General features: G+C 47.8%; 1 protein-coding gene across 2 annotated transcripts in view; it reads right to left on the minus strand.

The window, feature by feature from the left end:
• The window catches only part of ANXA6 (annexin A6), a 247982-nt gene extending 228561 nt beyond the window's left edge, over positions 1 to 19421 (minus strand). Inside the window, exon 1 of one of the 2 annotated variants that reach the window (XM_063928684.1) lies at positions 19270 to 19421. The gene's annotated coding sequence lies outside the window, so the exon portion shown is untranslated. The remainder of the gene's footprint in view (positions 1 to 19269) is intronic. The other variant, XM_063928683.1, reaches the window with a different exon arrangement.
• Positions 19422 to 26138: the final 6717 nt, after the last annotated feature.

Raw genomic sequence — 26138 nt, forward strand, 5'->3', positions numbered from 1 at the left:
AGCAATTTTTGCCCCATCTAGTTTATTTATGTGAATAAGATGCACATTTTGAGAGCGAAAGATGCTCAGTGTGCCTGAGTCTCCGGGACCTGGTGCACCGAGATTGCCGGTAATTTATCTCCATCCAAGGCTTATTAAACAGACCCCTATGTCACAGTGTCATTGCTGATTTACAGCAGATGTGGTAGATACATTGAGTGGTGCTCCAGCAGAGGTAGTGAGTGAAACAGAGCACTCGTGCTTTATGTATAGGAAATAAACACGGTTCTTTTATTATTCCTGTCACCAGGAGCAGGGGAATAAGGGGGTAACGTCAGACACCCTCCCTGAAAACGCTGCGTTTTTCCGGACACTCCCTGTAAACGCTCATTTGCCACCCACAAACGGCCTCCTCCTGTCAACCACCTTGCGGACGCCCGTGCAATCGGATTTTTTGCACCATCCCATCGCTGACCGGCGATACCCATTGTTGTTGTCCGATGCACGTGAGCATTGCGACGCATGCGCAATTTGGACCTGATTGAAAACGTACAGCAGCGTTCAGATCTGAATTATCCCCTAAGCTCGGAGCCCAGAAGCAAAATAGTTGCAATTTCATTAGCTGAACCCAGGGCCAGATTAACAATGGGGCGCATGGAGTTACAGCTCCAGGTCTCCACATAAAAATAGGCCCATCATCATGGCAGCATGATGATCATTAGCCAACAGCTGGCCACATGGTCTGCCATGAAGCATAACTATTAAGATTGTATTTCTATTTTTCTCACATATTTATGCATTTTTTTTATATTTTTACATATTTAGGGAGATATTGGAGTTGATTGTGTAGGGGATGTACACACCCATATGGCTCTGGCCACACCCACACAGCACTGATCACACCTCCCCCATTTTTTCACAATAGGCCCTTGAATATTTTCAGCTCCAGGCCCATGTGGCCCTTAATCTGGCCCTGTATCAGCTAACACAGTACAATTATCAGCAGCACAATACCTCTTACCCAAAACCCTGCACAGTGTAGTCAGCACTAGCAGAGATAAAGGAGAGATATGGTGACTAAATCACAGAGAAAAAATAAGATTTTACTCACCGGTAAATCTATTTCTCGTAGTCCGTAGTGGATGCGGGGAACTCCGTAAGGACCATTGGGAATAGCGGCTCCGCAGGAGACTGGGCACAACTAAAGAAAGCTTTAGGACTACGTGGTGTGCACTGGCTCCTCCCACTATGACCCTCCTCCAGACCTCAGTTAGGATACTGTGCCCGGAAGAGCTGACACAATAAGGAAGGATTTTGAATCCCGGGTAAGACTCATACCAGCCACACCAATCACACCGTACAACTTGTGATACTATACCCAGTTAACAGTATGAAATATAACTGAGCCTCTCAACAGATGGCTCAACAATAACCCTTTAGTTAGGCAATAACTATATACAAGTATTGCAGACAATCCGCACTTGGGATGGGCGCCCAGCATCCACTACGGACTACGAGAAATAGATTTACCGGTGAGTAAAATCTAATTTTCTCTGACGTCCTAGTGGATGCTGGGAACTCCGTAAGGACCATGGGGATTATACCAAAGCTCCCAAACGGGCGGGAGAGTGCGGATGACTGCAGCACCGAATGAGAGAACTCCAGGTCCTCCTCAGCCAGGGTATCAATTTTGTAGAATTTTGCAAACGTGTTTGACCCTGACCAAGTAGCAGCTCGGCAAAGTTGTAAAGCCGAGACCCCTCAGGCAGCCGCCCAAGAAGAGCCCCCTTCCTTGTGGAATGGGCTTTTACGGATTTAGGATGCGGCAGTCCAGCCGCAGAATGCGCCAGCTGAATTGTGCTACAAATCCAGCAAGCAATAGTCTGCTTAGAAGCAGGAGCACCCAGCTTGTTGGGTGCATACAGGATAAATAGCGAGTCAGTTTTCCTGACTCCAGCCGTCCTGGAAACATAAATTTTCAAGGCCCTGACTACGTCAAGTAACTTGGAATCCTCCAAGTCCATAGTAGCCTCAGGCACCACAATAGGTTGGTTCAAGTGAAAAGCTGATACCACCTTAAAGGAGAAACTGGGGACGAGTCCTCAATTCTGCCCTATCCATATGGAAAAACAGATAAGGGCTTTTACACGACAAAGCCGCCAATTCTGACACACGCCTGGCCAAGGCCAATAGCATGACCACCTTTCCACGTGAGATATTTTAAAATCTACGGTTTTAAGTGGTTCAAACCACTGTGATTTTAGAAAATCCAACACCACGTTGAGATCCCAATGTGCCACTGGAGGCACAAAAGGGGGCTGAATATGCAGCACTCCCTTTACAAATGTCTGAACTTCAGGCAGTGAAGCCAGTTCTTTCTGGAAGAAAAATCGACAGAACCGAAATCTGGACCTTAATGGAACCCAATTTTAGGCCCATAGTCACTCCTGACTGTAGGAAGTGCAAAAAGCGACCCAGCTGAAATTCCTCTGTTGGGGCCTTCCTGGCCTCACACCACGCAACATATTTTCGCCAAATGCGGTGATAATGGTTTGCGGTTACTTCTTTCCTAGCTTTAATCAGCGTAGGAATGACTTCCTCCAGGATCCGGCGTTCAACCGCCATGCCGTCAACGCAGCAAGTCTTGGAACAGACACGGACCCTGCTGCAGCAGGTCCTGTCTGAGCGGTAGAGGCCATGGGTCCTCCGAGATTATTTCTTGAAATTCCGGGTACCAAGTTCTTCTTGGCCAATCCGGAACAATGAGTATAGTAATTACTCCTCTTTTCCTTATTATCCTCAGTACCTTGGGTATGAGAGGAAGAGGAAGGAACACATAAACCGACTGGTACACCCACGGTGTCCCTAGAGCGTCCACAGCTATTGCCTGAGGGTCTCTCGACCTGGGGCAATATCTTTCTAGCTTTTTGTTTAGGCGGGACGCCATCATGTCCACCTGTGGCCTTTCCCAACGGTTTACAATCAGTTGGAAGACTTCTGTATGAAGTCCCCACTCTCCGGGGTGTAGGTCGTGTCTGCTGAGGAAGTCTGCTTCCCAGTTGTCCACTCCCGGAATGAACACTGCTGACAGTTCTAACACGTGATTTTCCGCCCATCGGAGAATCCTTGTGGCTTCTGCCACGCCATCCTGCTTCTTGTGCCGCCCTGTCGGTTTACATGGGTGACTGCCGTAATGTTGTCTGATTGGATCAGTACCGGCTGGTTTTGAAGCAGGGGTCTTGCCTGACTTAGGGCATTGTAAATGGCCCTTAGTTCCAGAATATTTATGTGTAGGGAAATCTCCAGTCCCTGGAAGTTTCTTCCCTGTGTGACTGCCCCCCAGCCTCGAAGGCTGGCATCCGTTGTCACCAGGACCCAGTCCTGTATGGCGAATCTGCTGCCCTCTAGAAGATGAGCACTCTGCAGCCACCACAGCAGAGATAACCCTGTCTCCAAGGACCAGGGTATCAGCCAATGCATCTGAAGATGCGATCCGGACCACTTGTCCAACAGGTTCCACTGAAAAGTTCTTGCATTGAACCTGCCGAATGGAATTGCTTCATAGGAAGCTACCTTTTTTTTTTAGGACTCGTGTGCAGTGATGCACCAACACCTGTTTTGGTTTCAGGAGGCCTCTGACTAGAGATGACAGCTCCTTGGCTTTCTCCTCCGGGAGAAACACTTTTTTCTGGTCTGTGTCCAGAACCATACCCAGGAACAGTAGACGCGTCGTAGGAAAGCTCGGCCGGGCACAAGATTCTAATTGGGGTCTGGAGGAGGGTCATAGTGGGAGGAGCCAGTGCACAGCAGGTAGTCCTAAAGCTTTCTTTAGTTGTGCCCAGTCTCCTGCGGAGCCGCTATTCCCCATGGTCCTTACGGAGTTCCCAGCATCCACTAGGACGTCAGAGAAATACGTATTAAAGTATATCTTTGTGAAAATCCTATATCAATATAAAACCCGACGCACCAAGCCCCCTCAGGTTATAGAATATAGGGATAGCAAGTTGAGTGAAAGACACGAAATGGACACCACTCAGCTATCAATGCACACACAGATGGTCAGAGTTTGTACAATGCAGAGGTTATTACAAACAATAATACTGCACTGGACTAGCATATATATAGCTTTATAGTCAATAGATATAACACTGCACAGTAATAACTGGATGTATATCACAGGGTAATTGTACTAGAAAACCCTGACTAAATGCACTCTCTTAACTAGCACTGTCTAAAAAGGCAGGTAGAATACGTAAGTGTCATGTAAAGTCACAGCACTGACAACCAGGCGGCTTTACACAGGAGAATTTGCCCAAGTAGTCCCAGGAACAGTGAAGCTGAGAGATAATGGCGCCCAGACACTGACAGGGAGTGAGGGAGAGACAGATATGCAACTCCCGGGCGGGAACACTTGCTAGAAAAAGCGCCCTGGGGCTGGGGGAGGGGCTTCAGGTCTAAGCCTTATCCCCCTGCTGGCATAACCACCGGGTACTGTGGGCTACTGAAAATGGTTTAGAGAGAAAACCTGACCTGCACCCATGCCCTGGTGATCTAGTGGGATCGCCTGTACTGCCACATTGTCCACCGCTAGCGCGCGCGCGGCCCGCCTCCCACTGACCGCAACGGATCACGATAAAGACTGGGTCCCGCAAGCGGGACCCACTTACCACCTCCCGTAGCGCGGCCACGCAATCCCAGAGAGCCCCCGTCATGTGCGCCTGACAAGAAGAAAACCGGAGCCTCCTGCTGTAGTTACCCGGCAACCAGGGTTCGGGAGTGTACAGCGCCGCTGGGGAGAGCCGGAGCTGGAGCCGTGAATGTCTTCTGACATTTACCACCGCTGCTGCCCTTGTAGTCTTCACTTTTTTCTTCAAAAAAAGCTCTTCTTAGGGCTGCCTGGAGCAGCCCCTCTGTTATGTGCCTGCTGACTGCAGCACCAACTACAAAACTGAGCTCCTGTGCAGGAAGGTGGGTTTATAGAGGAGGCGGCGCTGTGCATTCTGGGAACAGTCAAAGCTTTGAGCCTGTTGGTGCCTCGGATCAAGATCTTACTCTACACCCAAATGTCTATACTTGTGGAGTCCAGTGTACCCCGCAGCAGAAATGGGGACTATAACAAAAATAATTACAGAAGGGGACCTATAACTAAAAACAGACACTTGCCTTGTCCCCTACCAGGCCTGTCCCCGTACACTTGCCCTATCCCTGCACACTCGCCCTGACCCCTACCAGGCCTGTCCCCGCACACTCGCCCTGACCCCTACCAGGCCTGTCCCCGCACACTCGCCCTGACCCCTACCAGGCCTGTCCCCGCACACTCACCCTGTCCCCTACCATGCCTGTCCCTGCACACTCACCCTATTCCCGCACACTCACCCTGTCCCCGCACACTCACCCTGTCCCCTTCCCAAGCCTGTCCCCGCACACTCACCCTGTCCCCTAGCAGGCCTGTCCCCGCACACTCACCCTGACCCCTACCAGGCCTGTCCCCGCACACTCACCTTGTCCCCTAGCAGGCCTGTCCCCACACACTTGCCCTGTCCCCGCACACTCACCCTGTCCCCTACCAGGCCTGTCCCCGCACACTCACCCTGTCCCCGCACACTCACCCAGTCCCTTACCAGGCCGGTCCCCGCACACTCACCCTGTCCCCTAGCAGGCCTGTCCCCGCACACTCACCCTGACCCCTAGCAGGCCTGTCCCCGCACACTCACCCTGACCCCTAGCAGGCCTGTCCCCGCACACTCACCTTGTCCCCTAGCAGGCCTGTCCCCACACACTTGCCCTGTCCCCGCACACTCACCCTGTCCCCTACCAGGCCTGTCCCCGCACACTCACCCAGTTCCTTACCAGGCCGGTCCCCGCACACTCACCCAGTCCCCTACCAGGCCTGTCCCCGCACACTCACCCAGTCCCCTACCAGGCCTGTCCCCGCACACTCGCCCTGTCCCCTACCAGGCCTGTCCCCGCACACTCGCCCTGTCCCCTACCAGGCCTGTCCCCGCACACTTGCCCTATCCCCTACCAGGCCTGTCCCCGCACACTTGCCCTGTCCCCTACCAGGCCTGTCCCCGCACACTTGCCCTATCCCCTACCAGGCCTGTCCCCGCACACTTGCCCTCTCCCCTACCAGGCCTGTCCCCACACACTTGCCCTCTCCCCTACCAGGCCTGTCCCCACACACTTGCCCTATCCCCTATCAGGCCTGTCCCCACACACTTGCCCTATCCCCTATCAAGCCTGTCCCGCACACTTGCCCTATCCCCTACCAGCCCTGTCCCCGTACACTTGCCCTATCCCCTACCAGGCCTGTCCCCGTACACTTGCCCTATCCCCTACCAGGCCTGTCCCCGCACACTTGCCCTATCCCCTACCAGGCCTGTCCCCACACACTTGCCCTCTCCCCTACCAGGCCTGTCCCCACACACTTGCCCTATCCCCTATCAGGCCTGTCCCGCACACTTGCCCTATCCCCTACCAGGCCTGTCCCCACACACTTGCCCTCTCCCCTACCAGGCCTGTCCCCACACACTTGCCCTATCCCCTATCAGGCCTGTCCCCACACACTTGCCCTATCCCCTATCAAGCCTGTCCCGCACACTTGCCCTATCCCCTACCAGCCCTGTCCCCGTACACTTGCCCTATCCCCTACCAGGCCTGTCCCCGTACACTTGCCCTATCCCCTACCAGGCCTGTCCCCGCACACTTGCCCTATCCCCTACCAGGCCTGTCCCCACACACTTGCCCTCTCCCCTACCAGGCCTGTCCCCACACACTTGCCCTATCCCCTATCAGGCCTGTCCCGCACACTTGCCCTATCCCCTACCAGCCCTATCCCCTACCAGGCCTGCCCCCACACACTTGCCCAGTCCCCGCACACTCGCCCTGACCCCTACCAGGCCTGTCCCCACACACTTGCCCTGTCCGTTAACAGGCCTGCCCCCACACACTTGCCCTGTCCCCTACCATGCCTGTCCACACAAACTCAGTCTATGCACTCTCGCTTTGTCCCCTACCAGACCTGTCTCAGCACTCTCGCCTTGTCCCCGCTCACTCACCCTATCCCCGCATTCTCATCCTGTCCCCCAATGCCCTTGTACTCCATGCCCCCAGCATAATGAAAACGAGGGCGTGAATCATGGATATGGCATTCTCTGTGAGGCCAAACACCTTATTACAAAGCCACACCCCCTTTCACAGGAGTGCATATAGGTTTACTTTCCCTATTTGACTTGTTGGTTTCTACACATCAGTTTATACTCTACAAACACACGGATCAGAACACACCGGGCCATATAAAATTCCCAAGGATGAGTGGTCACAATGTTCACACATTCATCCCCGAGAATTACAGTACAGTGACACTGCAGATCTACCTGCGCATCTCTATTTGGTGTGAAGAAAAGATGCAATGTTGGTATCCGCACGGTGTCACAAACTGTTGGAATGCTGGCACTTCACTGTCATCACCAATAATTGAATAGCCTCCATAGTGAACAGTGACCTGACTAAAATCAGTGGTATTGTGTTATAAATGCATCCTCGTGGGATGCAGTCAATTTACCGACAATCAAAATCCCGATGGTCAAAATACCGACAACCATTGACCGAAGGTCAAAATCCCGAAATGGATAAAATACCGACAAGGTCAAAATATCGACATGTATAATGTCGACAGGTCAAAAAGTTGACATGTTTTTAATTGAAACCGACTTGTTCATACTTCACCATCCCAGTGAACCTGGAGGTGGGAATATAATAGTGTGCCGAGCGCAGCGAGTCACCGTGCCCGAAGCATGGCGAGTGCAGCGAGCTGTGTGAGGGAACGCGGTACACTCATACGGTGTCCATGTCGACTTATGTCAACACACACACACAAAAAAACTATTAAAAACTTGTGTCGGCTTTTTGACCTGTCGACATTTTAAATGTCAGTATTTTGACCTTGTCAGGATTTTGACAGTCGGTCAGTTGCTGTCGGGATTTTGATTGGAGGTATTTCACACTGATCCCATCCTCGCATATAGGCCGTTTTCTCATGTATATTGGTTCAGGCTACAAAATGGCTGCCACTGTGTACAGGAAACAGGTGATCTTAAAAAAAAAAATAATAATGGTGCAGCCGGCAATTACACACATGCAAGCAAGATGTGGATTTTATTCTTTTTTGGTTGGAGCCATATTTTCCATAAAGTCTGACATTAAAGCTACATTACAATAAATGTGTTCCTAAGATGGACGCTGCTTTATGGTGGGACACAGAGGCTGCATATTTCCCCTCAGAAAAACCAGGGAGGATGTGAGCGGTTGGACCAATCACTCACCATTATCAAGAGATTGTGGCTTCTGATTGGTTCTACCGCTCACCCTGCCCCTCTGTGACCATTTAATGTTGTTAACAAAAGGATTATGCCAGTTTTGCATTACAAAATTGCGGAACCTTCCAGTGTCCCCCAGAGATGCATGAGATGGCAGCCCCCAGGGCTCCCACCAGGGGAGTGGGCAATTTAAGAAAATTTTCCTGAGTGGTATTGTAGCACAGTAATATATGTAAGCAGTGCATATATATCTACATCCAGGTATGAGCCATATGGTATGTGGCCTACTGCAGTGCGTGTCTCAAGTGCCCAGCTTTGCAGACTCATACATGCAGCACAGAAGATTAGGAGCACAGAACCTGCCTCAGAGTAAGGCTATTTATAGAAATGTGTCGCCTGCAGTATGTTTCCTCCTCATTGGGAAACCTTCCAATAAAAGGGCAATCACAGCAAAAATACCTACCAGCTCTGCGAAATAAAACACATACCTGCCAATATAAACAGTCCTACATTCGGACAGTGGAAGTTGCAAGCTGCCTTTTTTTAACATTAAAGGAGGAAGAATAGTTTTGCTTTCACATCTCATCCCTTAGTCATTCTTCTGTTAACCCATGCCCCAACTAGGACCAAGCATGCGAAACAAGGTGACCCTAATTTTCAACTCCTATAACGGCAGATCAAATTCAATATGAATGTTTGAGTGTTTTAGGCTAATAGTAATGTTTCAGACTAATATTTGGAGCGTATCTCAAGCACTAAAGCAGGGCCATAATGAGCGGCGTGCCACCAGTGCCGCCGCACATGACGCAAGGACTATGGGGTGGCACTGTTGCTGAGCCAATGGTACCCTTTTGCAGGGTGCCTGGAGAGGCGCCATGCTATTTTGTAAGGCACAGGGCGTGTCCATAGGATGCGCTTGGCACCGATCTTCCTTCTGCCCCGGAACATTATGTGATGTCACATGTTCCCGGGGGTGGGAGGTTTCTGCTGCTCCTCTCCGTGAAATTCCTTCCTACTAAGCAACAACATTGCTTATGTAATAACAAGGCATATGTGACTGAAGGCCCCCCATTTACTATAGCGCCATTTTGGCACAATATTAACGCATAAGGCCGATGTATCGCGAGTAAGGGGACCACATCGTGTGTGGACCACTTAAGATTACGATCCGGGGGTCATAAGAAGGGCAGCATGAAAACATCTGGCCCTGTCTCTTGCGATGAGGCTGCTTAACCTTAGATCACATGCGATCTAACGTTAGCACATTGGGAGTGAAGTTGCTCTCACGATATCGTGGGTCCAGGAGCTGCTGGCGGCTGGCAGGGAGTTGAAGCGTCGCATGTGATACCTCATCGTAGTGTACGGGGGCCATAAATCCAGGTTCTTTATGCACTATTTATCCATACTCTAGATCAGTGGTTCCCAAATACGCTCCTCCAACTCCAAGGTCGCCAGGACAGCACTGGCTCAGCCGGCAAAGTATCCCAGGAAACGGATATTAAATTTTGGCAACTATGCAAAACTTGCAGAGTCAGGCAAGTCATTTTACTGCACGACAGGTGAACCCCCTCCCCCAATACCTGGTGTATGCATAGAGTACTCAGATATTATGCAGCTAATGAGAGATCTACAGGTAATGCTCTTTTGCATTATGTAGCACAGGGTTTCTCAGGCATAATGCTCCATCCTGACAGACCAACTTCAAGCACAGAAATAATTGATAAGGCTGTTTTGGAAACACCACCTGTTATACACTGAGCCACCTGGGGTTATGTAGGGAAAACCCTAAGAACAACCAATGTGTGGTGAAAAGCCTTAAAATGTAACAGAGATGAATGTCAGCTGTCTTTAGTGGCTGCAAAGCCTTTGCTTATATTAGGTGTGTGGTATCTTGGAAATTGTGGGGACAATGCCGAATTCCTCCTGGGGTCCCACTAACACCCCTTTTCCACTGACATGAAAATCCCAGGTTATTACACGTGAACACACATCAACCCAGGATTTCTGTCGGTGGAAAAGTCCCAACACGGGCCCAGTAACCCAGGATTCCAGCCCTGCTAGAGAGCAGGGTTTTCCAGGTCATGACCCTGTAGAATTGGTTAACCCGAGTTGATCAGACGCGGGACCCGTTTACAGTATAGAAAGAGCTGGCGCCTGGAGATGATCCTGGATTGTGGCCAACTGAGGTAATGATACATCGGTCGTCCGTAGGCACGGCCACTGACTATATCGTTCAGAGGCCGCATCCAGGAGCATGCTGTCGGGCCATCACGTCTGGTGTGCAGGATATCAGATGTGGTGACCCCAATGTCTGTGGGCCGGAGCGTCTAATCACAGGTACACATCAGATGGTGTACGATATGTCGCTCCAATCCGTGGGATCTGACAACATATCGTCTGATGTGTACTCAGCCTAAGATTTTTTAGTGAGGGTCATATTCCCTTTTTAATGCTCCAATTAATGTAATTCTCGGCATGGATATTTGGGGGTCATACGCGGATATTTAGAAATATACAGTCACACAAACCTAAAAAAACATGAATTACATATACTGATGATGCACTGCTATCAGTTCACAAAGCTGCACAGTAACGCTGGGTAAACATGTATACAATTGCCGCAAAGTTCTTTAGATTCCCGACCCCTTCATATCTTAATGTGTGTTCGCCTCTAATCATGTTTTGTTGGAAGAAAACTGGTCACATCTGACAAGCAGGTTTTATGGGCTTCCGAATATTCATCAGTTGCAATGGTTCAATATCGGGCAAAGGGGAAAGATGTACTAAACCTTTAAGAGTGATAAAATGGAGAGAGACAAAGTACCAACCAATCGGTATCCATTCAGATGGTCGACGATGTTATGGTAGACAGTCATTAGGTCGACCACTATTGGTCGACATTGACATGGTCGACATTGACACATGGTCGACACAAGAAACTGGACGACACATGAAAAGGTCGATATGAGTTTTTTTAACTTTTTTCTCTTTTGGGGAACTTTTCCATACTTTACGATCCACGTGGACTACGATTGGAACGGTGATCTGTGCCGAGCGAAGCGGTAGCGGAACAAAGGCACCATGCCCGAAGCATGGCGAGAGAAGCGAGCTATGCGAGTGGACGCGGTGGACTAATTGGGGTTCACAGTCACTTTACACAAAAAACGGCACCAAAAAAAGTTAAAAAAAACTCACGTCGACCTTTTCATGTGTCGACCTTTCATGTGTCGACCATGTCAATGTCGACCATAACATGGTCAACCATTCATACCGGAACTCAACCAATCTACTAACTGCCATGTTACAGGTTGTGCTTGAAAATTGACAGGAGCTGATAGGTCAATACTTTATCTCTCTCCATGGCTTAAGACATCTTCCCTAAAATGTGAAGTGTGTATGTATTTTCGACCGTTCCACCCAACACTTCTGCCCATGGGGGTCATTCAGAGTTGATCGCACATAGCAACTTTTTGCTGCCCGTGCGATCAACTAGACACCGCCTATGGGGGAGTGTATTTATGCATAGCAGGGCTGAGAACGCTTCTGCAGCCCTGCTATGCAAAAAAAGATTCCTGTAAAACAAGACCAGGTTAAGAGTCACTTACCCTGTGCGATCGATCCAGCGATGCAGGTCCCGGAATTGATGTCAGACATCTGCCCTGCAAACGCCTGGACACGCCTACGTTGGACTCACCACTCCCAGAAAACGCCGAGTAGCCGCCCCGGAACGCCTCTCCATTGTCAATCTTCTTGCGATCACTTTCTTCTGGTCATTGCTGGGCGACGACGCGTGTGCGCATTGCGGGCGCAGTCCCGACCCTAATCCTAAACCTCCCCTCCCGCAGTCTAATCCTAATCCTCCCCTCCCGCAGCCTTACCCTAATCCCCCACTCCCGCAGCCTAACCCTAATCCTCCCCTCCCGCTGCCTAACCCTAATCCCGCAGCCTAATCCTTGCATCTACCGGCAGAATGTGTTGGGATTCTGACAGTTGGGATGTGACCGCCGGCATCCTGACAGTTGGGACGCTGACTACGGCGGTTATTCAGAGTTAATCGCAAACCAAAAAAGTTAACAATTGTGCAAAACCATGTTGCACTGCAGGTGGGGTAAATATAACATGTGCAGAGATATAAGATGGCCATACACCTAAAGATTTCTCTTTCAGATCTGCCTGGTCGGAATGAAAACCTGGTAATGGATGAGAGCAAATGACAATTGACCATTTGCCCCTAAATGCCGCAAAACTGTAAAAAACGGTTGTTCAGACAAATTGGTTACATCATATGGATTTAACCAATTTGTCTGATTGACCATTTTTGTGTTTTTCCAGTGTTTGGGAACAAATGGTCAATTGTGCTCTCATCCATTAACAGATTTTCATTCCAACCAGCCAGATCTGACAATAAATCTGTAGGTGTATAGCCAGCTTCATGGTGGCCATACACTTGTGCGATGCGACATCGCAGGGCATCGCACCGGCAGTTCATGTGCGATTTGATCACACCTGAACTGCCAAAGTGGTGATCATGCGATAGATCGCATGGTAATCACGTGATGGGCACGTCACCGCCGAGTGAAAGCGGCCAGAGGCAACACTGAACAACATCACCAAACAGGTAATTTCAACTTTAAACTTGTTATTTTTTTGTACTGTCTGGACATGGCTACTAATAACAGATGCACAGACAAAATTCTTAAAGCTATGTGTGCAAATGCTAGGAGCTTAGGAGACAAAATTCCAGAGCTAATTGCGATAATGACAAGGGATAACCTGGATATTGTCGCAATTACTGAGTCATGGTGCAATGAGAATCATGACTGGGACATAGCTATACCAGGATACAATTTATTTAGGAAGGATAGAATGGGAAGAATAGGAGGAGGGGTAGCAATGTATGTGGAAAAAAAAAGCATAAATGGTACTTTAATACAAAATGTTGAGGACAAAACTGAGGCCCTTTGGGTCACCACAGAAACTGGGGAGAAGGACATTATTCGCATTTGGGTGATCTATAGACCACCAGGCCAGGGGCAGGATTTGGACAGGAACCTATTGTTGGACATCTCTAAAATGGCTTTAAAGGGAGAAGTCATCATGGGAGACTTTAATTTACCTGATGTAAATTGGGAGGGGTCCTTTGCAAGTTCAGCTACAAGTGGCAAATTTCTAAATTCATTACAGGGAGCATCTCTAAAACAATTGGTGAGGGAGCCCACTCGCAGAGACTCAATATTAGATTTAATTCTTACAAATGGTGACAGGATATCAGACATATATGTGGGTGAGCACCTGGGATCCAGTGATCATCAAGCAGTATGGTTTAGTATAAAGACAGGATCCAACTCCTGTCACACAAAAACAAAAGGTGTTGGATTTTAGAAATGCTGACTTTGCAAAAATGGGGAGATGTTTAAGTGATTCATTGGTGGACTGGAGGAACTTGGAAGGGGTGCAGGAGAGATGGGAAAAACTGAAAAGTGCAATACTAAGGGCAACAGACCTTTGTATCAAAAGGGTTAGGAAAAGCACTAGGAAAAGGAAGCCAGTGTGGTTCACAAAAGAAGTATCAACTAGTGTGAAAGCAAAAAAGATGGCTTTTAGGAAATACAAACAGACTAAAAATAATAATGACAAAGAGGTGTATCTTGACAGACGGAAGGATGCTAAGAAAGTGATCAGACGTGCAAAGGCAGAAGCTGAGGAGAAAATGGCCCAGTCAGTAGATAAAGGGGGCAAAACTTTTTTTAAGTATATAAATGAAAGGAGAAAATCAAATGGAGGAATAATAAGACTTAAGACAGAGAGGGGGATATTCAATTTGGCCCGGGGTGCCGGGTGATAAGTATCGGCCGGTGGGGGCTATTTAATTGGCCCCGATAAGCCGGCGCGTGCCGCGGCTTATCGGGGGTTTTGCTTCACCTGCCTCCGGCAGGCAAAGCAAAATGCCCGATAACAACCCCGTTTTTAACCGAAAACGGGGCTGTTTCACCCGAAAACACACAGGTTTCACTGAACCTGTGTGTTTTCGGGTGTAAGAGGACTTGTTACCGGCCAAGCAAATTAAATAGCCCGACCGCAGCACCCGAAGAAACATCAGGGTTTTTTACTCCCGATGTCTCTTCGGACCAAATTGAATATCCCCCAGAGTGAGAATTTGGTGGAGGGAGACAAGGCAATAGCATATCACCTAAATAATTATTTTTGCTCAGTATTTACTACAGAAGGAGAAGGGAAGGGGCCCCAGTTATGTTGCAAGGACATTCATAAAAATAAGGCAGATGAAAGTACATTTACAGAGGAGAAGGTCCTAACTGAACTTTCAAAACTAAAAGTGGATAAATCAATGGGGCCAGATGGGATACACTTAAGGATACTAAAAGAGCTAAAAGATGTGCTGGTGGCACCATTAACATAATTATTTAACCAGTCACTAAATATAGGTGCCATTCCAGAGGACTGGAAAAGAGCAAATGTAGTTCCATTGTACAAAAGTGGCAGCAAGGAAGAAGCAAGTAACTACAGACCAGTAAGCCTTACATCAGTAGCAGGGAAAGTAATGGAAAAACTACTAAAAGAAAGAGTTGTGGAATATCTTAAATCAAACAACTTACAGGATCCAAAACAGCATGGATTTACTGGTGGGAGATCATGTCAAACAAATCTTATTGACTTTTTTGACTCTAATGACTGAAAATAATAGATCAAGGGGGAGCTGTAGATGTAGCATATCTAGACTTTAGTAAGGCATTTGACACTGTCCCACATCGCAGACTGCTAAATAAACTTGAAAGTGTGGGGGTGGATTATAAAATAATTAAACGGATAAGAACCTGGTTGCAGGATAGGAAACAGACAGTTGTAGTAAATTAAGTGCAATCTATGGAGGGAAATGTTACCAGTGGAGTACCCCAGGGATCTGTACTCGGACCAGTTCTCTTTAATATCTTTGTTGGTGACATTGCAAATGGTATTGAAGGGAAAGTATGCCTTTTTCCAGATGGTGCAAAGATATGCAACAGGGTAGACACACCAGGAGGGTAAAACAAATGATTGATGACCTAGCTAGGCTTGAAAAATGGTCAAGAACATGGCAACTACAGTTTAATGCTAAAAAATGCAAAATCATGCACTTGGGTCTCAAAAACCCAAAGGCTAAATATAGTATCAAGGGTACTATAATGGAAACTACTGAGGAGGAAAGGGATTTAGGAGTCACTATTTCAAGTGACTTAAAGGCAGGAAAGCAATGCAACAAAGCAATGAGAAAGGCAAGTCAGATGCTTGGTTGCATAGGGAGAGGAATCAGTAGCAGGAAAAGAGAAGTAATAATGCCACTGTATAGGTCATTGGTGCGGCTCCATCTGGAATACTGTGTCCAGATCTCCAGAAGGATATAAATACATTAGAGAGTGTACAAAGAAGGGCAACTAAAATGGTGCATGGCCTACATCACAAAACTTACCCGGAAAGGCTAAAAGATCTTAACATGTATAGTATGGAGGAGAGAAGGGAAAGGGGAGACATGATAAAACCTTTGGTATATTTGAAAGTTTCTAACAAAGTTCAGGAGGGAAACATTCTTCAAAGGAAGAGAAGTATTAGAACTCAAGGACATACACTGAAACTGGAGAGAGGCAGGTTCAGGGGAAATTTAAGGAAAAATTATTTCACAGAAAGGGTAGTGGATAAGTGGAATAGCCTCCCATCAGAGGTGGTAGAGGCTAAGACTGTAGAGCAATTTAAACATGCTTGGGATAGGCATATGAATATCCTTACAAATAATTAAGGTTAAAAAAGGGTTGAGATTACATAAAGGATAAAAAAAAAAGGGGGCAGACTAGATGGGCCAAGTGGTTCTTATCTGCCGGCAAATTCTATGTTTCTATGTAATGCGCACACGCAATGTACGGGTACAAAGCTCCTTGTGGTTGTGCTCAGGTCCTAGTGAAGTTTTCCTTCGCACTGACGGCCGCAAGAAGATTGACAAGAAGGGGGCGTTTCTGGGTGTCAACTGAGCGTTTTCAGGGAGCGTTTGTAAAAACGCAGGCGTGGCTGGGCAGGTGTATGACGTCAAATCCGAACACGAATAGGCTGAAGTGATCGCAAGCGCTGCGTAGGTTCAGAGCTACTCAGAAACTGCACAAACTGTTTTTGTAGAGCTCGGTGGCACACGCGTTCGCACTTTTGCTAAGCTAAAACACTCCCCAGTAGGCGGCGGCATAGCGTTTGCACCGGCTGCTAAAACTAGCTAGCGAGCGATCAACTCAGAATGACCCCCATGGTTTTTTCCAGTAGCTAACTCTATTGGTTTGCTAATAAACCTGAATAACCCCTACATCCCATTTCAGACATATAACTTTTGTGGATTGATAGGTTGTAAAGGTGTGTACTGTACGCAGGAATCGGCACTTTGATCAAGACCTAGTGTAATCGAAAGTAAGATCTCATCTGAAGTACGATTGTACAGGTGTGTACCTAGCTTAAGGGCCCTACACACTTGGCAACTGGCCGCCAAGCAGCCCGATGGCCGATACGGGCGTCGGTAAAACCCAGCGGCGAAGCGGGGGGGTGAGGGTGACGCGTGGTGACGTTTCTTCACTTCCCCCGTCACCCGCCTCCATAGCCCTGCATGCTAATATGGACGAGATTGTCCATATTGGCCTGCAGGTATGAACGAGCCGGCACCAACGATGAACAAGCGCGGGGAATCGCATCGTTCATGCCTACACACTGAAAGATATGAACGTCGTTCATATCTTTCAGTGAAATCTTCAAGTGTGTAGGGCCCATAGGCAGTCATGCAGCAAGCCCGGAACACTGTTACAGTGCAGCATATGAAATTCATGTATATGTACTGTAGTATTATGAAACATTTGGACAGCGATGCAACACAATACCTTACTTTAAAGGGGGGGTACACACTGACAGATCCGTGCTTAATGTCTAAGCAATCTGACTAGATTGCTTAGACATTAAGCACAGGCTTAGAATGTAAGCACGGATCTCTCTCTGTGTAGGGTGCCGGCGACAGAAATGCACGTCGCTAACGCCGGCTCTAGATTCAGCATGCATGCCTAATCTAGTGGGTGAAATGAGCATCCCCCCCACCCCCCTCGCTCAGCACACATCACGCTGTGCTGAGTGGGGGGGAAGAGATGTGTGCTCAGCGGTCTGTGAGAGATCGCTCAGCACACATCTCTCCCGTGTGTACGGGGCTTAAACGATTGACTTGCAGATGTACAAAGCCTTGAGGAGCAATAAAGTGGAGAGAGTTAAAGTACCAGCCAATCAGCTTCTAACTGTCATTTTCCAAACACATCATGCAACTGCAAACTCCAAAACACATTAGTCTGCGGTGCACAGTGAATAACACATTCAGTTACTGTAGCTGGGAATTTTCCTGGCATGTAGATGCACCAGGTACAGTATCAGTTTAAATTATGTCATTAAATTTGGCTCAGGATCACTCGGGAACCCCACCCTTCAATGTGCCACCCTCAAGCAAGGCAGAGCAGTGACTGCAGATAAGACTTGCGTGATCACACTGTACGATGATACAACAGAATCTCCTTTTATGTGCAGTGCTGGCACAGTTAGAACAACAGTGACATTCCATAAGTGTGGGACCCTCTGAATATTAGGCTGTGTGTGCAGAGGTTAAACATTAACCCAAAGTTTGCCCCTGGCTAAATATTTTCTGAAATTCACTTTATCAAACGCTCCCAAAAATAAAAGTAAAAGTGACTGCAATGGTAATAGGACTAGTGTGAGACAGTTACCCCTCGCTAGGTCTCAGTGTGACATGCAGTGGTGGGGTTTGCCATTAGTAGGGTAGCTACAAGAGGAGTTCACCTTTTGGGAAACACAGTGTAATATTTCAACATTAAACAGAGAAAGCTTTATCTTCTGCGTTGCAAGGTCACAATGTCCCTTTGATTAACTGTATTGTTGTCCCAGTGAACACTCTACGCAGCCCTGAGACACACCCGGTCTACCACAGTATCTCAATGTGTTTAATGGTCTCCATCCTAGCAGAAAAAAAACACGTGCATGTTGATATATCAGGGTTTACACGATAAATGAATATAAAACAAAAAACCTTTGGAGGTCATTCCGACCTGTTTGCACGCAGCGGTTTGTCGCTGCGGTGCGAACGGGTCCGGAATGTGCATGCGCGGCGGACGCACTGTGCGTGCGCGACATTGCCTGGCGACAGGGGTCGCCGGGTTACATCAAGAAGAACCAACAAAGCGGTCGCAGAGCCGACCACAAGAAGATTGACAGGAAGAAGTCGGTCCTGAGCGGCACTGAAGCGTTTCCAGCCGTTTTCGGGGAGTGGTGGAGAAAACGCAGGCGTGTCCAGAAGAACGGAGGGCGGATGTCGGACGTCAAAGCCGGGACCTGCATCGCTGAGATCGTCGCACAGGGTAAGTATGTCCAGGGCTGGTCTAGTTTTACTTGGAATTTTTTTAGCTTAGCAGGGCTGCACAAGCGATCGCATAGGCGTGTACAAGTTGATCGCAGCAGCAGCAAAAACTTGCTGGCTGCGATCAACTTGGAATGACCACCTTTGTTACTATATAGTCGCATAAGCCACAGCTATACCACAAGTCGCTAAGGAAAAGTTTTCTAAAATACAACAAAACATATCGGATATAATAAAATATTATGCTTTATATCATACTATTGTTTTCAGCAGTATGGCAATTCCTTATAATCTGCACCATTCTAAATATTTTATAATGCTACATCCCTTTACAAAATAAGAGAAGCCGGAGACCAAACACTGGAGAAACTTGCAACGGGTTCCTGTCCTGTAATAGACACATCACTGCGAGTAGTGACACCGGTGTGTGTGGCAGGAACACAGGAGAGGTCCTGTGAATGCCCTGTAGCGTTTAGGCTGTGTGCCAGCAGCAGAGGTGCCCACTGGGTGGCTGCAGGAACAAAGAATGAGATTAGAACTTACTTTTTGGAGGTGGATGGCAGGGGCTGTGATGTGGCAGAGACCCTGGCAGGGAGAGACTGGTCTGGTGCAGCCCTGGAGGATAAACGGAGACAGGAGACTCCAATCTTTCCTCCCCCTCCCCAGCAGCTGCTGCAGACTCACTCGTCACTGTGATCTCACAGGCCTGCAACCCTGGCTGCTCTCACTGATTCCTAATGTGAGTTCTGGGGGAAGGACCGGACATACCCCCCTTATACAGACATCATTGCACATTGCAGGCCCTGTATCTGCAGTGGCAGGCTGCAATGGCTGTGACTAATTATTGTATAGGATAAAGTATACTATAACTTAGCAGAGTGCAGAAAGCTTATTATGTGCATTGACAGTTCATAGCATACTTGCCTACCTGACCCTCTCCATGAGGGAGAAAATGCTCTGTTCCTGGACTTTCCTGGTAATGTATGATTGCCATCACCTGTGGTGAGCTAGTTCATTGATAAGAAAGGTGTTTCACCACAGGTGATGGCAATCATACATTACCAGGAAAATCCAGGAACAGAGCATTTTCTCCCCCATGGAGAGGGTCAGGTAGGCACAGAGCCGGCCCTAGGTATAGGCAAACTAGGCAATTGCCTAGGGCATCTGGTATGCCTAGGGGCATCAGCAGCTTCTGCTGATTAAAATGATATGCAGCATGCCTATATTCTGTGTGTAGCATTTCATATGCAGATACAGCCACAGTCGCACACAGTATATAGGCATGCCACATATTTTAATCAGCAGAAGCTGCTTGTGTATCCTAGCCACATAGCAATGCAAATAAGATGCATTTTCATAAAAAATAGGCACCCGACGTTAGCAGAGCTGCCAGTTGACTCACGCTGGGAACTACATGTGTCATTATGTGTATAAGGGCATTAATAATGTGTAACGTATATGTAAGGGGCACTGTGTGTGTCATTATGTGTATAAGGGCATTAATAATGTGTAACATATGTGTAAGGGGCACTGTGTGTGTCATTATGTGTATAAGGGCACTAATAATGTGCGGCATATGTGTAAGGACAAATGTGCACACTCTTCTTATTTAAATTACAGGGGGTAGGAAAAAAAAAAAGGACTGCTATGGGTGGGGGGTGATGGTGCTGGGAAAGGGGTACAGGGTCAGAGGCGGAACTAGCGGTGGTGCTAGGGGGCACCAGCCAAAATCTTGCCTAGGGCATCATATTGGTTAGGGCCGGCTCTGGGTAGGCAAGTATGGTTCATAGCGATCTGCAGGATCGCAGTAGATATAGGGATGCAATAAATCCCGCCACTTATCAGGTACATACCGGCATTAATAACACAGGTATGAACCTAGAACTGATCACGAAGGAGAGCTCTTCTGTATGAGCTGTACTTTGTGATGATAGGACTGTCTTTAGGACCCGGGAGGAGTCCTAAACCTTCTATCTGATGAGGTGTGTCATGTATGCAAATCAATTAACAACAATATTATAATAATAATAATAATAATAATAATAATAATACATAAAGACAGAAACATAAATTTGGCAGAATTTTTATTTATTTATTTAAATATATATGTAAGAGAAATTATGGTGGCAAAGAAAGAACAGTCAGAATCAGCACAATCCACAACAACCAACTACTGTGAATACGTTGCAGGTGGATATCAGCCAAGGTGCATAACTCAGAGGTTCCCAAACTCGTTCCTCAAGGCACCCCAACGGTCCTGGTTTTAAATGTATCCATGCTTGGCCACAGGTGACTTAATTAGCACCCTAGTCAATTTGATTTAACCATCTGTGCTGAGCCATGGATAGAGCTAAAACCTGGACTGTTGGGGTGCCTTGAGGACCGCGTTTGGGAACCTCGGGCATAACTCCTCTGTAAGACCACCAAGGGTATCCACTGGCCCTTCTAACTTGACTACCCCATTAGTGTAGTACAGCCAACTACCAGTCAACAAAGGGAGCGCATCCAAAATAAATGGCTGCACCCGGACTGGTGAGCTGCCAGTACCACCACAGAATAGTCAACAATCAATCACCAACCAACCAAGAAAACTATAAGGGAGGGAGAATGGGAAGACTGGCCCACAGCCCAAGCCTTTACATAAACTCCAACAGACACACCCTTTACACATCAAAGGGCGACTAAGTCATGTGATCAGCCTTCATGCCAGCCCCCATCCTAGCGGTGTAATATACCTCATTCTTATACCAACCACTCGGTTTATTTTTTGCGCGTGCGCCAAAGACGCGCCCACCGCTGGAGACACTGGGAGGGTTTGAATTTGAGCCCTCTCAGGGCAGAATGCGAAAAGAAGCCCATAGGCTTATATAGGGCAACATCATCTATACATACGTTTCCTAATAAGTATTGTATTCCAAAGCTTGGTACATATGGGGAATGCATCAGTTTTTGGAGTTAACCACATTTTGCGTTTAGTACATCTGGCCCATAGGATGGGACTTTCAGATTCATTTTATTTCCTGCTTATACCCTTACTGCCTATATTATCCGGTATAAATCAGGAAAGGAGGGAGGTATGGCAAGTTTGACACCCCCCTTCAGTGTGTCACTACATCAGTTACCATACCTCCCATCAGTGTCGGACTGGGGCATGTAGGGCCCACCTGGGGAATACAGTGGTAGGGGCTCATGTTTAGGGGTGTAGCCAGTCCTTAGAGGGGGTGTGCCCTGCCGCCACATTGGTTTGCCTAACCATTTTGCAATTGTTGGTCCCCTAGAAAAATATATACAGTAAATACTGTTGTGCATGCAAGATAATGTACTAGATAAGTAACAGTACAGTCTGGAACCTGATCCCTAGAGGAGGGGGTGGGCCCCTAGGCAGTAGGGCCCACCGGTGGTTTCCCCTGTACCCCTGTGGGCCAGTCCAACCCTGCGTCCCATGGGTCCTGATTTAGTATGGACAGTCTGGATTTGATGGGTCCTTTAGTCCAGGGATGGTCATGCAATTGTGACAGCAGAGCCACCATCGCACCATAACTTGCAATGACATGTAGTCATCACAAGGTAGGCATTTGATGGTTTAACCTTAGATGGTTATTTGGCGTGTATGTGTGGTGTAACCAGAAAATCTGTGCATTTGCAAGGAGAGGAACTGCCGCCACGGCTTCTGGGTGTCTGCAGCTGACTTGACATTAGAAAACACGCAGGGGATGATAACAACCATTGCAATCACGACACTGAATGGAAAAACCACTGCTATCAAGCCGTGTACATCGATGGTTGCCATCCATCACTTTCCAATGTCCATGCATTCTTTAGTCCTGTCTATGTTACACAGATATATGAGTCTATTAAATGCGAGTATATTACATAATATACACCAGTTAGAACCTTGTGATAGATATTAACAAATATATGACAGTAGCAGTGAACAACCAAATAATATGTGAATAGAATGCTGCTCACCTGAGAGAAGCAGATGTCTTCGAACCAGGCATAGCACAATGGCAGATACAGCCAGGCCTCATTCACAGTAATGTAGCAGGGTTATTCAGTAAGCAGGCAGGGATCAAATTCAAGTCAGGCTCCGATACAAGGCCAGATTAAGGTCTGTGGGGTCCACTGGGCAACAAACTTGTGGGGGAGGACCTCATTAATAAAATGATTAAAGTGACAGAGTGCCCCCCTATAAATTAGTGATGAGCACCGGAAATTTTTCGGGTTTTGTGTTTTGGCTTTGGGTTCGGTTCCGCGGCCGTGTTTTGGGTTCGAACGCGTTTTGGCAAAACCTCACCGAATTTTTTTTGTCGGATTCGGGTGTGTTTTGGATTCGGGTGTTTTTTTCAAAAAACTCTAAAAAACAGCTTAAATCATAGAATTTGGGGGTCATTTTGATCCCAAAGTATTATTAACCTCAATAACCATAATTTCCACTCATTTTCAGTCTATTCTGAACACCTCACACCTCACAATATTATTTTTAGTCCTAAAATTTGCATTGAGGTCGCTGGATGACTAAGCTCAGCGACTCAAGTGGCCGACACAAACACCTGGCCCATCTAGGAGTGGCACTGCAGTGTCACGCAGGATGGCCCTTCCAAAAAACACCCCCCAAACAGCACATGACGCAAAGAAGAAAAAAAAGAGGCGCAATGAGGTAGCTGTGTGAGTAAGCTAAGCGACCCTAGTGGCCGACACAAACACCTGGCCCATCTAGGAGTGGCACTGCAGTGTCACGCAGGATGGCCCTTCCAAAAAACACCCCCCAAACAGCACATGACGCAAAGAAAAAAAGAGGCGCAATGAGGTAGCTGTGTGACTAAGATAAGCGACCCAAGTGGCCGACACAAACACCTGGCCCATCTAGGAGTGGCACTGCAGTGTCACGCAGGATGGCCCTTCCAAAAACTACTCCCCAAACAGCACATGACGCAAAGAAAAATGAAAGAAAAAAGAGGTGCAAGATGGAATTGTCCTTGGGCCCTCCCACCCACCCTTATGTTGTATAAACAGGACATGCACACTTTAACCAACCCATCATTTCAGTGACAGGGTCTGCCACACGACTGTGACTGAAATGACGGGTTGGTTTGGACCCCCACCAAAAAAGAAGCAATGAATCTCTCCTTGCACAAACTGGCTCTACAGAGGCAAGATGTCCACCTCATCATCATCCTCCGATATATCACCGTGTACATCCCCCTCCTCACAGATTATCAATTCGTCCCCACTGGAATCCACCATCTCAGCTCCCTGTGTACTTTGTGGAGGCAATTGCTGCTGGTGAATGTCTCCACGGAGGAATTGATTATAATTCATTTTAATGAACATCATCTTCTCCACATTTTCTGGATGTAACCTCGTACGCCGATTGCTGACAAGGTGAGCTGCGGCACTAAACACTCTTTCGGAGTACACACTTGTGGGAGGGCAACTTAGGTAGAATAAAGCCAATTTGTGCAAGGGCCTCCAAATTGCCTCTTTTTCCTGCCAGTATAAGTACGGACTGTCTGACGTGCCTACTTGGATGCGGTCACTCATATAATCCTCCACCATTCTTTCAATGGGGAGAGAATCATATGCAGTGACAGTAGACGACATGTCCGTAATCGTTGTCAGGTCCTTCAATCCGGACCAGATGTCAGCATCAGCAGTCGCTCCAGACTGCCCTGCATCACCGCCAGCGGGTGGGCTCGGAATTCTGAGCCTTTTCCTCGCACCCCCAGTTGCGGGAGAATGTGAAGAAGGAGATGTTGACAGGTCGCGTTCCGCTTGACTTAACAATTTTCTCACCAGCAGTTCTTTGAACCCCAGCAGACTTGTGTCTGCCGGAAAGAGAGATCCAAGGTAGGTTTTAAATCTAGGATCGAGCACGGTGGCCAAAATGTAGTGCTCTGATTTCAACAGATTGACCACCCGTGAATCCTTGTTAAGCGAATTAAGGGCTCCATCCACAAGTCCCACATGCCTAGCGGAATCGCTCTGTGTTAGCTCCTCCTTCAATGTCTCCAGGTTCTTCTGCAAAAGCCTGATGAGGGGAATGACCTGACTCAGGCTGGCAGTGTCTGAACTGACTTCACGTGTGGCAAGTTCAAAAGGTTGCAGAACCTTGCACAACGTTGAAATCATTCTCCACTGCGCCTGAGACAGGTGCATTCCACCTCCTATATCGTGCTCAGTTGTATAGGCTTGAATGGCCTTTTGCTGCTCCAACCTCTGAAGCATATAGAGGGTTGAATTCCACCTTGTTACCACTTCTTGCTTCAGATGATGGCAGGGCAGGTTCAGGCATTTTTGGTGGTGCTCCAGTCTTCTGTACGTGGTGCCTGTACGCCGAAAGTGTGCCGCAATTCTTCTGGCCACCGACAGCATCTCTTGCACGCCCCTGTTGTTTTTTAAATAATTCTGCACCACCAAATTCAAGGTATGTGCAAAACATGGGACGTGCTGGAATTTGCCCAGATTTAATGCACACACAATATTGCTGGCGTTGTCCGATGCCACAAATCCACAGGAGAGTCCAATTGGGGTAAGCCATTCTGCGATGATCTTCCTCAGTTGCCGTAAGAGGTTTTCAGCTGTGTGCGTATTCTGGAAAGCGATGATACAAAGCGTAGCCTGCCTAGGAAAGAGTTGGCGTTTGCGAGATGCTGCTACTGGTGCCGCCGCTGCTGTTCTTGCGGCGGGAGTCAATACATCTACCCAGTGGGCTGTCACAGTCATATAGTCCTGAGTCTGCCCTGCTCCACTTGTCCACATGTCCGTGGTTAAGTGGACATTGGGTACAACTGCATTTTTTAGGACACTGGTGAGTCTTTTTCTGAGGTCTGTGTACATTTTCGGTATCGCCTGCCTAGAGAAATGGAACCTAGATGGTATTTGGTACCGGGGACACAGTACCTCCAACAAGTCTCTAGTTGGCTCTGCAGTAATGATGGATACCGGAACCACGTTTCTCACCGCCCAGGATGCCAAGGCCTCAGTTATCCGCTTTGCAGCAGGATGACTGCTGTGATATTTCATCTTCCTCGCAAAGGACTGTTGGACAGTCAATTGCTTGGTGGAAGTAGTAAAAGTGGTCTTACGACTTCCCCTCTGGGATGACCATCGACTCCCAGCAGCAACAACAGCAGCGCCAGCAGCAGTAGGCGTTACACGCAAGGATGCATCGGAGGAATCCCAGGCAGGAGAGGACTCGTCAGAATTGCCAGTGACATGGCCTGCAGGACTATTGGCATTCCTGGGGAAGGAGGAAATTGACACTGAGGGAGTTGGTGGGGTGGTTTGCGTGAGCTTGGTTACAAGAGGAAGGGATTTACTGGTCAGTGGACTGCTTCCGCTGTCGCCCAAAGTTTTTGAACTTGTCACTGACTTATGATGAATGCGCTGCAGGTGACGTATAAGGGAGG

The sequence above is a fragment of the Pseudophryne corroboree genome, chromosome 6 (genome assembly GCF_028390025.1).
Source record: "Pseudophryne corroboree isolate aPseCor3 chromosome 6, aPseCor3.hap2, whole genome shotgun sequence".
In the NCBI taxonomy this organism is placed as follows: Eukaryota; Metazoa; Chordata; class Amphibia; order Anura; family Myobatrachidae; genus Pseudophryne; species Pseudophryne corroboree.